Raw genomic sequence first — 14,587 nt, forward strand, 5'->3', positions numbered from 1 at the left:
TGTCTCCACTTTGCTTAGGGACGTCACTGATAGTAAGGTTGCGAGTTGGGAACACTGGAATAGCGTAAAGTATGCCGTACAACGACAATAATAATAATATATTGTTATATTAAATTTGTGGATTGATTTTATTATTGTCATGCAGTGTGACCCCTGATCGCGTTTTTTTTTCGCGATTCATTTTAGTTTCGCCTTAATATTTATTTATGTCGAAAGGAAGGGAGTGCAGGGTCGTTGGATAAGTGTCGCTATGCAGAGAGCATTTTATTCAAATCAAATCGCAGTTCAAAGCAAGTGGTTTCTCATAATAATAATAATAATTGTCTGTGCCAGGGAGTTCCCCTATTTTAAAAATAAAAAAACAACACCCATTTTCTATCGCACGCAACCGGAGATGTTCTATCTATAACAATATGGAATGATATCTCTAGGAAAACAACTATTTAAATGTCTTATTTATGTATACGGTTGTTTTTACACATTCTACTTTTTAAACTAATTACCTAGATAATACTGTAATATCTTTTTCTTCTTAGTTTTAAGACGAATGCAGTGAAAATGTTGAAAATTCTAATATAGGTACTTACTTACACATCCACTGACAACTTTGTACACAAGTATTCAAATGAGATTATTTGCAATGAAGTCAGGAAGGTAAAAGATTTCAAAGTAAGCACTGCAATAGTGTACTTTTAAAGATGTTAAAATGTTTGCAGACTAAATATAACTAAATAGTATGGCTCAAGTCAAGACCATATTTAAAAAAAAATCAATGGCATTCTGCGCCTGTATGACAAACCGCCCCCGGCTCCAACTTGAATGGATTTATGTATTTAGAATAATACAGTACGGCTTTTATATCAATCCTCCTACGTCACCACAGTCGTTTTTGGAACTAAAACTCTCCAACGCATTTATTTTCCCGCTAATACTTTCCCCGCGCCTATAATTCAGTGTGTGTCTGCTATCGCGTGGTGTGTTTTTAACATTAAAACGCCTAAACATTTGCGGAAGCAGATGAATAGCATTATTTCTAACATAGGAGTATTGTGAGGAGGAAAAACAGAAAAGAAAGCTTTTAATTCCTCTCAATAGTGCCAGAAATCTGCTATAGCAAGTGAATAAGTAAAGAGTACGTGACGTAATAGTATCAGCGCGCAAAAGCCTGAAAGGGCCAAAAATATATGATGTGTTAACAAGAGTTGAGGCGAAGCAATACTCACACAGACACATTGTTTACAAACAGGATGTTTTAAATCGACATCAACGTATATGCATGTTGTCCTCTTTTCGCAATAAGTAGGCGTAAGCCAGACAAAAACGGCTGTTTCTCGTGGACGTTGTGCACCAATACACACAATCTTTCGTATCTGTGTTCGCCTCAACTTTCATTGCGCGACCTTATAACAGTGTCAGCGCGTGCAGCGGTGTGACGTCGAAGACTTGATAATAGCATTTGTTATATATTCTGATAATGCTAGACATGCAAACACTTAATTAATATTGTTCTGGTGTCTAGTGTTCTAGGTCAATTTATATTGAATTGAATTGAAATACCTACGGGAAACGATCCCGCATACCCGTAATATCGAACCACCAGGACAGGGTTTGGGATGCGAGTGATCTCGACACTCCCCTTCTCCATCTGACAATATTCCACTTGCCGTTCTTTAGAGGACTTTCAACTGCATTCCCAATTCGACTTGACTCTAACTTCCTGTTCAGTGAAGTAACATGAGAGAGGGGTACTGATGGACGTATTTAAAATTAATTTGAGTACTTATCTACCTGCGTGTCCAATCAGTGGCGCACCCAGGGGGGGGGCCAAGGGGCCTTGGCCCCCCCCAAAACATTGAAATTGAAAGCCAATAGATTAGACAAATACCAACACGGAAAAAAATGATTTGAAATTCTCCAGCACCCTCTTTCAACACAAACATTTCGAAAAACTAATGTCGGGTTTTTTTTGAAACTCAATATCTAATGGAAATATCAAAAAATTCTCGGTGTTCACCCGAATTCCGGAGTGGTGTACACCAGTGTCGCAGCCAGGGGGGAGAGGGGGCAAGGAGCCCTGGCACCCCTAAACATGAAAATTATCAGAATGATTTTAAACATTGACATTGAAAGCCAATAAACTATACCTTTGAGCTTAGACAAATAAAAACACGGCAAAAAAATGATTTGTAATAATTCTCCAGCACCTTTTTTAGAAAAATTTCTTAGATTTTAATTTCTAACACAAAAATTTCGAAACACTTATGTCAGGTTTTTTTAGAAACCCAATACCTAAGGGAACTGTCAAAGTCCACCCGAATTCCGGAGTGGTGTAGGTCATGGCTGGGGAGGGCTGACAGGGCTCTAGCCTGGGGCCCGGGCTGTGGGGGGCCCGACGTTTCGGGTTGACCAGATAAGTGAGATAAACACATATCATAAATTAGCTTTAATAGTAAAAAAGTCGCCTGCGGCGCTATTACACTTCATGGGCATGAACATTTTCAATTAAGTACTTATATAATTGTGCAATATATTTTTTGATTATTACGTATCGATACTCGACAGCTCCATTATTAAAGTAGATGTATTAAAAATCGCCAATAATTCACTGTATAAGTACCCTTAATTTGAACTACAACACAATTTGAAAAACGTTAATGTAGTGTTTCAGTAGCAGTTAGCGGTAGGTAGGGGGCCCGCCAAATATCCTAGCCTGAGGGCCCGTTTCAGGATGTAGGGACCATGGTATAGGTACACCGAGTGCAATAGACAAAAGACAGATAAACGAGAAATTAAGCTGTGAAGAAGAAAAAGAGCCTATGGGACTAATTTACATTCTCCTCCTTGGGCCCCCCCCCAATATTAAATCCTGGGTGCGCCACTGGTGTCCATGGTATCCTGAGATATATTAGTAAATACAGCAAATACCTCTGGTACCAATAACCAGTAAATAGGTACCAATTAATCCGTAATTATTTACTTAAAACATTGTTTGTATAACATTAAGTAGGTACATTGTCAGATAGGCATTACAAATCATAAATTCAGGACCAAGACAATCGCTACATGACATTAAATTTAGATTAAAACTATATAGAAAATACATCATTTTGAAAAACCTCATAAATACCTATACATATTCTATGAAAGAAATTTGGACCGAATGGGACTCGAACTCAGATCTTTCACTCTCTGCATGAGTGCTAGAGTAGGCTATAAAACATATCCACCTATTGTTATTATAAATAATTGATTAGAATTATATAGGGTAGATAGCTCAAAGGCTAGAGCACTCAAATGGAAAGTGTTGTAACTTGTGACATAAAGTCACCCGACGACATGACGTAATTGTGACGTATGCTCAATACACGCATCGAGGAGAGCCGCCCAATGCACACGGCTCACCCCGCTCACCATAGATATTATAAGCTGAAACACCTATTTGTTTATGGGGACAATGAATAAAGCCAGTATCAGAGTAGCGTTAATTTCTCGAAGACTATTGACTCACTCCGGTAGTACGTCACAATGCCGTCATGTCGCCGGGTGATTTCATGTCACAAGTTACAACATAGGGCTGCTGAGTTCGAGGCCCACTCGGCTGAACTTTTTTTCCAGATTTCCAATAATAATACATATTGAACATACATAATTTGAAAACATCTCATGCAAATACCGACTAGAAAAAAATCTTTGTTTTTTGAAAAAAATACGACACCCGACGGGACTCGAACATGTAAATGCTGGGTTCGCGCCAGTGTGCTTTTCCAATAAGCTGCGGGCATACTACTTAATTACGACGAATTTGAACTAGCTGTTCTTTTCTTTAAAAAAGATTTTTATAGTGGGTATATGCATGATAATAAATGTTTTCAAAAGACTGTTACATTCTCAAATCTTGTGAATTATTCGTTGAATAAAATAAATATTTTATCAAAATAAAAAATATAGGTACCTAGCCTAACAATCTTAAATCTTGTATGTACACAGTATTTAATAAAAATCTATAATAATTCATCAAAGTAGGTATAATCTCTCTAGAGAGTGCATTGACTAGTCTCGTAGCCCTAGTTATTGGCGCATGTTAAGGATGATACGAGCATATAGTTTTGATCCAGAAAACGTTATAACTGACACCATACAAATAAACATAAAAACGTGCATAGAAATTTTTCATTTTTTGGAATATCGGAATTGGAAACCTTGGCACGCGAGGGCAGGCAAACATACTTTATGAGTAGAAGTGATGTACGATCTTCAATATAATGTAATGGTGAATGATTATAAAATAGAAATACGTAATATTTTCCATAACATTGAAACTCTATTTTCTTATATTTAATCAGCATTCTATATACTCCGAAAGTAATGCTGAAATACGCTTTTGTTGGTTTGTATTCATTAGTAGGTATTCATTACTTTGTTATATACCTGCTGGCGCAACTGTTTTAAATTTAAACAATGGTGGAAAAATTCAATGTAGATTCAAGATTGGTACCTGCAAAATTGAGTAAATATTATAGAATATTCTTTATTTAAATATTTATTGCCTAAACTGCATAATTGTGGGGCTGGATTATAACTAATATTATTTCAAGATGATGGATATGGTCTACAAAACAATTATTTATAAAAATATAAATATCTGTGTAGGTAGGTAGTTTCAATAGATTAAAATCTCGTTTCGAAACGACGACACCTGATCAGAACCAGGATCAGGATTTGTATAAATTCTTTATTCTATGTTACAAATCAAACGACTAAAACGAAAATAGATCGACGTTCTTTTGAAACATATAGCATACATAAACTAGTATGGTTTGGTTAGGCAGGGTTTAACGAATTTCAAAAATTTGAATGCCCCTATCCTAAAGGAAAAAGTGACTGCCAGTGAAATTAATATCGTAAAGAGTAGGTACATACCTCCCTATAAAGAGGAGACACACAAAATAAAAGAGACAGACAAATCTTGCCATAGTATAAAATAATAATTCGTAGGTATACATACCTACCTACCTTGTGAAATGATGTTTCTAAAATTTGTTTTTTGACTTTTGCGTTTCCTTTGATCTTATTTTTGACGCTCATTAGCGTGGATGTCAATAAAAGAAATATTTTTACTCATTGATTTAAAATATATGTAGTATATTTTGTAAGTACAGTACGCAATATTTTAAGAGGTATTTTTATCTTCAGCGAACACTCCATCTCGGATACGTTTTGCTAAACCGTTACCGTTAATTCAATGGAATGTTGATATAGCAGTGTTGCCATATTTTGAAAGTAGAATTATAGTACAGTGCCTTCAAAATTATAGTATTTAGGCAAAAAATATAGTACGCGTTGAGTGACCAATAATTTACTGCATTTTCAAAAAATTAAACGTGGGGTAATTAACGTCTTGTTTTTGTAGACAAAATATCCATGAAGGGTAATTAACGTCTCGTTTTTTTAGACAAAATTCAAATGTTAAGTCAGTGGTTTCCAAACTTTATGTTACTACGCTTCCCTTTTAAAAAATCGAATCTAGGCGCCTCCCCCCCCCCTTATTTCATTAAACAATACAGACACCTTTTTAAAAATGAAAAAAAAATAAACAAGGTTTTACTACTTATATTACATTAATTTTTGACGAATGTGCTTGTTTATTAGCACAATCAATTTCAATTGTAGTCAATCTAAATTCATCTTCGTTCATTGATAAATCGATTCTATCATGTACCCCACATCCTGAAGCGGACCACGCGTCAGGAAGTTTCAACTACATCAGCCCCGCAGGCGACTTTTTTTTGCTATTAATAAAATAATGTGAAAAGTGCATTAGCAAACTAACCAAAAACTCAGTAAATAGATTTTTGTTTGCTTCAATATACCTGGCGTAGAAATCATTTAAAAGTGGAGACATGGCGAACTTTTTTTTGTCATTTTGATTTCCTAAGCTCCAATTTTTTATGAATGCCTTCACTTTGTCGTTTTAAATCAGTGAATGCATTATTGGTTCTTGGATTGATTTATTCACTCAATTTTTTTTAAATTTCAACCAAATAGACAAGTTTAACAACAAAATTATCGTTCCTAAACAAATTTGCCTCAAAGGCAAAAGCTCAAGCAAACCAACCTTTTATAGGACTGTTTTTTTGTGTAGTTTATAACTAGAGGCCGTTTTATAAATTATGCATTTGCAAACTGCAAACCTGTGGCTACATTAATTGTGTTTAACTTTTCGTGCCTCCCTTTGCAACACTCCGCGCCTCCCAGTTTGGAAAAAGCTGTGTTAAGTAATTAACGTCACCTTTTTTTAGACATGGGGATTATTTTTTTTTGCTTCTCATGGATTATTTGGGCGTTGTTTTTCTTCTATTGGCAACTTTTTTTCCGATTTCTCAAAATTATAGTTTTTTAGGCGAACTATACCTGTTTTATATCGTACATAGTACGCAGACCAAAATTATAGTACAAATACTATAATTATAGTACGGTTGGCAACACTGTGATATAGCGTGTGGCGACTAGAGGTGGGAAAACTGGTCGATTTTGAAGACTAAGTATACCTACTACCAGTAGTTATAAAAAAATACTTAGTATCAAAACTTATTCCAAAATACTTACTAGTATTTGGAATACTATATAGAGCGTTTGGCGTGCGTATGCGACATTAAATAGTCTCATACTCAACTGGAACTAAAACTTAACTCCACATTAGTATTTGAAATATCAGCTTCAATAGAATCGCTAAAAATACACTGAGCTGGGCTTTTCGCAATGTCCCATTTATTATAAAATTTTAAACACATTTTAAATTTATGAGTTATCATGTTATGTTATAATATTCTTGTTAAGATAAAATGAATAACAATGATTGTTTTATTTTAAACTGCCGTCACCTCAGTCACCTCACCACATTTCCGAGGGAATATACTGCTACAGAAAATTTATGACCTACTGTTCATACATAATATGATGTCATTCACATGCATAGATAGACTAATAAATTAAAATATAATTGTATTCAAGTGCTATCTCGATCGCGCGCATTTAATGTCAATAGTATTGAAAGTCTACCAACTACCAACTACAAGTTTATTGGGCCACACGTACTGAGTATGGGTAGTTTCATCCGATACTGCAGTACACAAACTGGTGACAGTATTTCTAGCTCACCTCTAGTGGTGACGTTTGCAGGAAAGCCTTCCTACTGATTTCTGAAAAGTAGTGTTTGTTGCTGTAGTCTGTAGGTATAGACGATTTTAAAATATGCAGTGAAAATTGACATCCCCGGTTGTCCTTGCGGAAAACTGCGGAAAATGTTCAGGGCTCGAAATGGACCGGAAAGCACCGGAGCACCGCTCCGTTTCATAAAATCCCCAAAATTATTGCTCCGTCTCGTGGAAAAAATAATTTGACCGTTTGAGCTAGATATGTCATATAACAAAAAATCAAACACACTTTTTTTGGAAAATACACATAAAATTACATAACTATGTTAATATTTTTGTAAAATTGAGTAGCTTGATATCAAAGTAGACTAAACGCCATTTACAAAATTTTACAGGAGAGTCACAAACATGTGTGAAAAGTGTCCGTTTTTCATATAACATACCAACTTTAAACTCAAAAATCTCTATGAAAACTACCGTTTTTGATACTTTTGGCGGATTTTTTGAAAATAGCATCACTACAATAATCAATTAAAACATACATTTCGTTAAAAATGGCGTTTGTAAAATGTTCCATTTCGAGCGCTGAAAATGTTACAAAAAGGATACAGGAATGGAGGACGTAATATCTAGTTGGACAAAGTTTAAGATAGATAAGCGATACCTGAAAGACAATTATGTAGCTTCGAGAGGGCTAGGCAACGGTGACAGCTGATGCCTGATGCAATCGATTTATTAGAAGATTTTCTCAAGAAAAGAGGCCCTCGGAACCATTCAAATCATACACACAATTATTAAATCACAAATTAAGTATAAAATAATACTGAAAACATGATAAAATCCCTGCATCAAAAATGGTCAACACATCCACACAAACAGATAGACTATACGTTTTGGTTCCGTGTAAATTTTACGTATTTCACTGTGGTACAGTTCGCCGTGAGCTTTCTTATCGGAAAGAGATTACCGTAAACTATACGGTCTCTAACTTTATTAGATTCAATATGAACATTAATTTAATTTGCATAGCTGATTTTGGCAAAATTCATGAATTCAAGAATGAAAACCTAATCTAACCTAACAAATAATCCAGTATATCGGCTATTTTCAAAATTTGTTTGCTGTTGGCTTCCTGTAAAGTGTTATCCGGCAAGAACCGTGTTTTATTTAGACATGAATTTTATGTCAGTACTATACTAGATACCCAAAGAGGTTGGACGGTCTTTAATATACGGCTATATATTTCCGATACAACATTTCACGGTGAAGCGTGATACGGCTAACTGCATACGTACAAGTTTCTGGACACGACACGTTTTTTAGCTTAGCACTTTTTTGCACTTTTTACTACATTGATACGTCTCTTTGCATGATTACCTCGCATAAAATTAGATTAAAAAATGATATATAGGTATATTCACTTGTATTAATATATCAATATTAATATGAACAGGTAAATAAATAGATATTATCTATATGTAAAAAAAATAGAATAAGTATATTACATTATTTTAATCCTAGAGCCGGAGTGCGAGTGAAGTTATAAAGCGTATACTCTACGACCTACGTACTTAGGCCCCTAGGCTAGAGCCCTGTCAGCCCCCCCTTGTGGAAGCCATGGTTTGAGTTTATGGTTTTTAATTTTTTTTTTATCATGGGGGTCTCAAAATCAATCAGTGCCTCGGGCCTCCAAGTCTCTAAGCTCGCCGCTGCGAAAAGAGCTATAGTTCTGGATAATCTGTAGATATCACCAAACATGACAGGTAAAGAAGTAAAGTGAAGTCATTATTTTCACTCCAAGACCACGATGCGATATGGAACAGACTTGGTTGAATTTATTGTTTCGTATAAGCCCAACCCCTTAGGTTAAACACTGGTATTCAAATACACATATGTGGATAATGTTGCGCAAAATATTAAATATTATTCTTCGATTATTGTTTCAAAAGCATAGGTGCACTTTTTGATCTGGGCACTCAGCAAGGCCAACATAATTGAATTGATTTTGTGACGTAAATTGAGACTCCCCCTTCGAGATTTGAACCGGACGACTTCCACTTTATAAACAGGCACAATGGCGACGACACTCGAAAAACAATTGTGTAGAATCAAAATCAGCTGTTTCCTTTGATGAGCTTCGATGTCAACAGTCAACACTTTTATATTTTATTGACAGTGGTTCGTAGTCAAAGCCTCGATATTAAAAAAACTTTATTATAATAATAATTTAATTCTTACGAGCACGTAACCGAGCGGTTACTGCGTCGGCTTATAATGTCGACGGTCCGGGTATGAATCCCACGTCTGGCAAAATTCACATTTGTTTCAATGTATGTTTGGACCCAGTGTATGGATCTAATAGGTCGAGTTAGTGGCTAACATTCATTTCTCATAAAAAACGAACATGGTATTAAAAAAATGATCTAGTTGTGATGAATGCATGGCCCCCACATCCTGAAGCGGGCCCTCAGGCTAGGATCTTTGACGTCCCCCTACCTATCGCTAAGGTTAAAAGCAGTGACGCACTACATTAACGTTTTTCAAATTGTGTTTTAGGTCAGATTGAGGTTACTTATAGGTACAGTCTATTATTAGCGATTTTTAATACATCTACTTTAATTATGAAATTGTCGAGTACAATAATGAAAAATTACATCGCACAATCATATAATTTAAAATATGAATGGTATTTAAGGATAATAGTGCCGCAGGCGACTTCTTTTACTATTAAAGCTAATTTATGATGTGTGTTTATCTCACTTATCCGGTCGACATTCGAGACCTTCCGGGGCGGGGCCATAGCAAACGAGGCCGGAAGAGATGCACTTTTTAATTTCTGGATTGATGTAATAAAAAGAATAAAAATAATAAATGGTGACATGTAACGATGATTCATGCCTTTCAGATCCAGTGACTGCAATCATATAAGATAGGATAAGTATATGGTCAGAATATGCGACATTTCTTTTACCACGGGAAAAAACTCGACTACAAATCGCAGTCCTCAGTTCCCAATGAATACGACGAAATATTCATCAGAATCATCACCGCCTTGCGCTACAAAGAATTTTCCAGGGTTTTTGCAAGGCGGTTTCATAGGCCCTGGCCGAATTCAAATTAGCAATACCCGATGCGGGTAGAAGAATAGATTTCAATAAGGCATATTCTCTCAGTCGGCACAATTTTCATTTGACTAGCATCAAGTAGAGTGGTTTGCGTGCCAAAGTCCTTAAGAAACCTCGATAGTTAAAGCGAGATATCCATAAAAGCATCTAGAGAAAAAAAAAACCAACACGCCGGGGCCCCCCAAAATACGGGCCCCCAGACTAGAGCCCTATCAGCCCCCCCTTGTGGGGGCCATGGATGAATGATAATATAATAATATATACTATTACTATGTAGCAGTGGCGAAGGGAAGAGACATAATATATAGTGCATACTAAACTTTGTCAGTCAAACGTATTTATTTTCATTGAACTAAGACTACAATATGTAGATAGTGTTTATTGTTTTTAAAATTCAATTAAACCCTGCATAATAATATAATACGAGTATATTAAAAAAACAAATAATATACCAGCACGCATGTTTCTCTATTATGAATAATGAAACGTTCCGAATGAATGTTTTTTTAAATCTCCACTCTCGCCTGCCTCTCGAAACACAAAGTCAAAGACTACATTTTACGATCGCATTACCGAGAGGGACTTTTCTACATTTTTTAAAAATCTCTTTCAAGCTGCATTTTTTACTCAAAGCAAAGTATGCAACGACAACGTCAGATGGGTATCAAGGGCCATAGTGGAGGAAACACTTATACTGTACCGAGATTTTAAGGCTTTCGCGGTTCCGTATAATCTGAACATTATGATATTTTGGTTGATATAAAATATTTTGACAAAACAAACATAGAGCCCTCCAAACCAATCCGCCCCGCCCTACACTCGGTCTTAATCGAGCGTATCACGAGGCCCTACATTATGATGTGAATCATCAGTAGTTTTTTACGCCTGGGAATGTCTCAGCAGCAGATGCCCAACCCACCATAATAAAAAATTTCTCCAATATTAAAAAAGTCGCATGCGGCGCTATTGCTCAGGTAAAATTCTATTTTATAATTATTTTTAGTTTCTTGAGTAATAAAAAAGACTATCCTACATACTATCAAATATGGCGAAGGGTCTCATGTTAGTTGGCCATCAAAGGGGGCCGCGATCAGTGCTTCATAACATTAGTATGATGACAAGTGCCGACAATTCAAGTGGATTTAGTTAAAAATATCAAAAATCGCTAAACATACACGGAATACACTTTATTTTACACATAACCCTGGAGTTCCGCGGAATACCATTTGGGGAACACTTCATCAACATACATCATAAACATATTACACAAATGTCAACATTTTGTGCACACTGGCGTGCTCTACCAACCAAAATCTCTTGACAACCCTTGAACTTTAACATCTCCTGAGCTAACCGAAGGGTGGAAGCTGGTCGTGTATACCATCATCTGATACACGTATAGACCGACGGCGCAATACCAACAGCGCTACCTAACGTCTGGTCTATCGGAGTACTGAGAGTGGGTGTTTCTTCGAGTGGTTTCCACTTGACTTTCCCCATAGCCAGAAACTCCGGGGTGTCAACATATATTGGGGGCCCACCAAACATCGTGGACTGGGGGCCCGTTCCAGGATGTGGGGCCCATGTATAAGATACAAATAACAAAGTTAAAACAATATGGACAAACAAAAATTTGTGAAGAGATCTTAACATCCGAAATAAGACACCGCAATTTTTTTTAAATACAATATAATTGACCTTTTTGGCGACCAGGTCGATTTAAGCATCTCTTCCCTGTAGTTCTCCGCCACATGGACATACCTATTGGCCGGGTAACAAGTCCCAGTTCGTAGAACTTGGCAGAGAATCCACCATGGCCTGTCAAAAACCAGGGCTCGAAATGGAACGGAACGCACCGGAGCGCCGTTCCGGCTCGTGAAATTTGTAAAATTATCGCTCCGTCTCGTGGAAAAAATATGTTGACCGTCTAAGAATAGAAAATCTGACACACTTATTTTTATAAAATACACATACGATTTGATGACTATGTAAATATCTTCAGAAAATTTGTCGAGCGCTCCGGTTCGTAAACTTTCCATTTCGAGCGCTGTCAAAAACTGACTGGTGTAGTGGTCTGGAGACTATTTGGTTATCTTCAATTGCCATTGTATATATTCTTTAGGATACTGCGAACTGTGCATTGCACCAGGGCAGGGCGGTCGAGTTTAAGGGGCGTCCAAAAAATATGTTTTATTTCATTTTAATTTATCGTATCAAATATCTGAAAAACACAGAAAAGAAAAATAAATGAGTTCCCTGCGTGGAGATGTTCTCCGTGAAATTTAATCCAGATTAAAAATAAAGTTTTAGTCAAATGATGCTAAATCCAAATAGAGAATTAATGGGAAATTTCATCCTCAAATATTTAACTGCATTTTTTAAAACATTAAAACTTTCCACAATAACTTAAGGAACAACACTAGGTACCTACAACACTTTAACCAATTAAAAATATTAATTAATTACCTACATTGTCGTTTATGTAGATCTCCATTATAATTTTATTTCAAAGCCATCAAAAAAATATTGCATTTAATTATACCTAAAGCAAGATACCTGCACTATGACTGGATTAATTTAAAACACCCTCTTTCATATTATATAACTATAACACTAAAACAGTGTGTCGTAATACCTACGTCATTAGTGACGTCCCTAGACAAAATGCCGCCCCTTTGCAAATTTTGAAAGTTGTCAGGTGTATTTTTAAATGTATCTGAAACCGTGGACTCACAATATTGATTATTAAAGTAGAGATGGCATTTAAATTGCATTTAGTGGTATATAATTGGTTAGTAATGTATCCATACAACATATTTCTTAAATATTGGGGTCATGTAAGGATGATATAAATAAAAAGGATTTCAAGTTATAGGTACACATTTATATTTTCATAAAATTTTAAAATGAAAATAAAAAATATTAAAACTATGAATTAGTCAAAAATCTCTACTCTTAAAAATAGAAAACCTAATAAACTAAATTTAATAATAAATATGACTATAAAATAATATGTAATAATAACGTGAGACCCTGCACCAAATTCACATTTTATAACAGTTTTCGTAAATTGTTGGTTTATATTTGACTTAAAATAAAAAATATTTTTCTTTTTAATGTTTTCAGATACATATTTATTAATTAATACAGTTGAAATTGTAAATTATCAAAAAAATGTCTCAAATTGCAAGCTTAGTTTTTTCCGCTAGGTGCCTCTTTAAAAAAAGGCTCAGTAAAGGCATCACCTTAAAATGATGCATTGTTTATAACTACAAAGCAGTGATCCGCATTGATTGGTAGAGCATAGATGTTTAATAAGCATCATGTAACAGAAAGAAATGAGAATAATACAATTATGTTTGATGGTAGGTAGGTATATCGAATTTATTTTCTCGCGGCGCTGACAAACTTCTGCTAGATCATCAGTAGATTTGCATATAAAAAGCGTAAAAATTGTTATTTATGTATCCGTCTAGCAAAAGTATATACCTACCTAACAGACAATCAAGAAAACTTTAATACCTACGAATTTTATTAAAATTGTCGAGCGGTCCGGTTCATAAAATTTTCTGTTTCCTGCACTGTAGGTAGGTACTCACTCTGATGTGAGCTGAGTATTAAATACTTAAAATCACATCTGAATTGCTTATTCAATACAAATGAAAAAATAATTCAAAAATTCTCAAAATTCTGGAGTGTGTAGGCCTGATGCACTTGCTGTTGTTGATCCCCCCCTGCCAAAAAATAAAATAAACACTAAAAATTCTAACTACAAACGTAGGTAAGTTTACCTACTTAGTAAAATATCGACGTATCAGATCTGTAACCAAAAATATTTTGTATTGAAGATGATAATGATGGCACATAATAATATTAGCGGCATGTTTTTTTTATGTATGTACAAGTAGGTACGTATCTTTTTGAGTGGTTATATTATATGACATGACTCTGGCTGTACTGTGGCTTTTTTATAAGTGCTCTAATAAATTTTTGAATTTATTTTAAAGATTTTGATAGAGACTTATGCTTTCAAAATCATTAATAATATTATAATAAAATAATCATTAATAATAAAATATCACTAATTTGAACTGTTTCGAGGCCCCCTTTTAAATCTTCTAACGAATCGATTCTATCATCTGCGTCAAAGAAAGTCGCCGCTGTTAGTGACTAGTGACCATACAACTCATTATCAGTGGTGAATCCAAATAAGGTATTAATGAATAATTCAATAAATTATTGCCGATTTACTATTTAAACTTTAAAGCAAAAATTTTTGCGAGATTTTTACAACTTACTTGCGAGTAA

This window comes from Rhyacophila brunnea, unplaced genomic scaffold (genome assembly GCF_057557595.1).
Source record: "Rhyacophila brunnea isolate RB1 unplaced genomic scaffold, BYU_Rbru_1.0 scaffold_4, whole genome shotgun sequence".
NCBI classification, from domain to species: domain Eukaryota; kingdom Metazoa; phylum Arthropoda; class Insecta; order Trichoptera; family Rhyacophilidae; genus Rhyacophila; species Rhyacophila brunnea.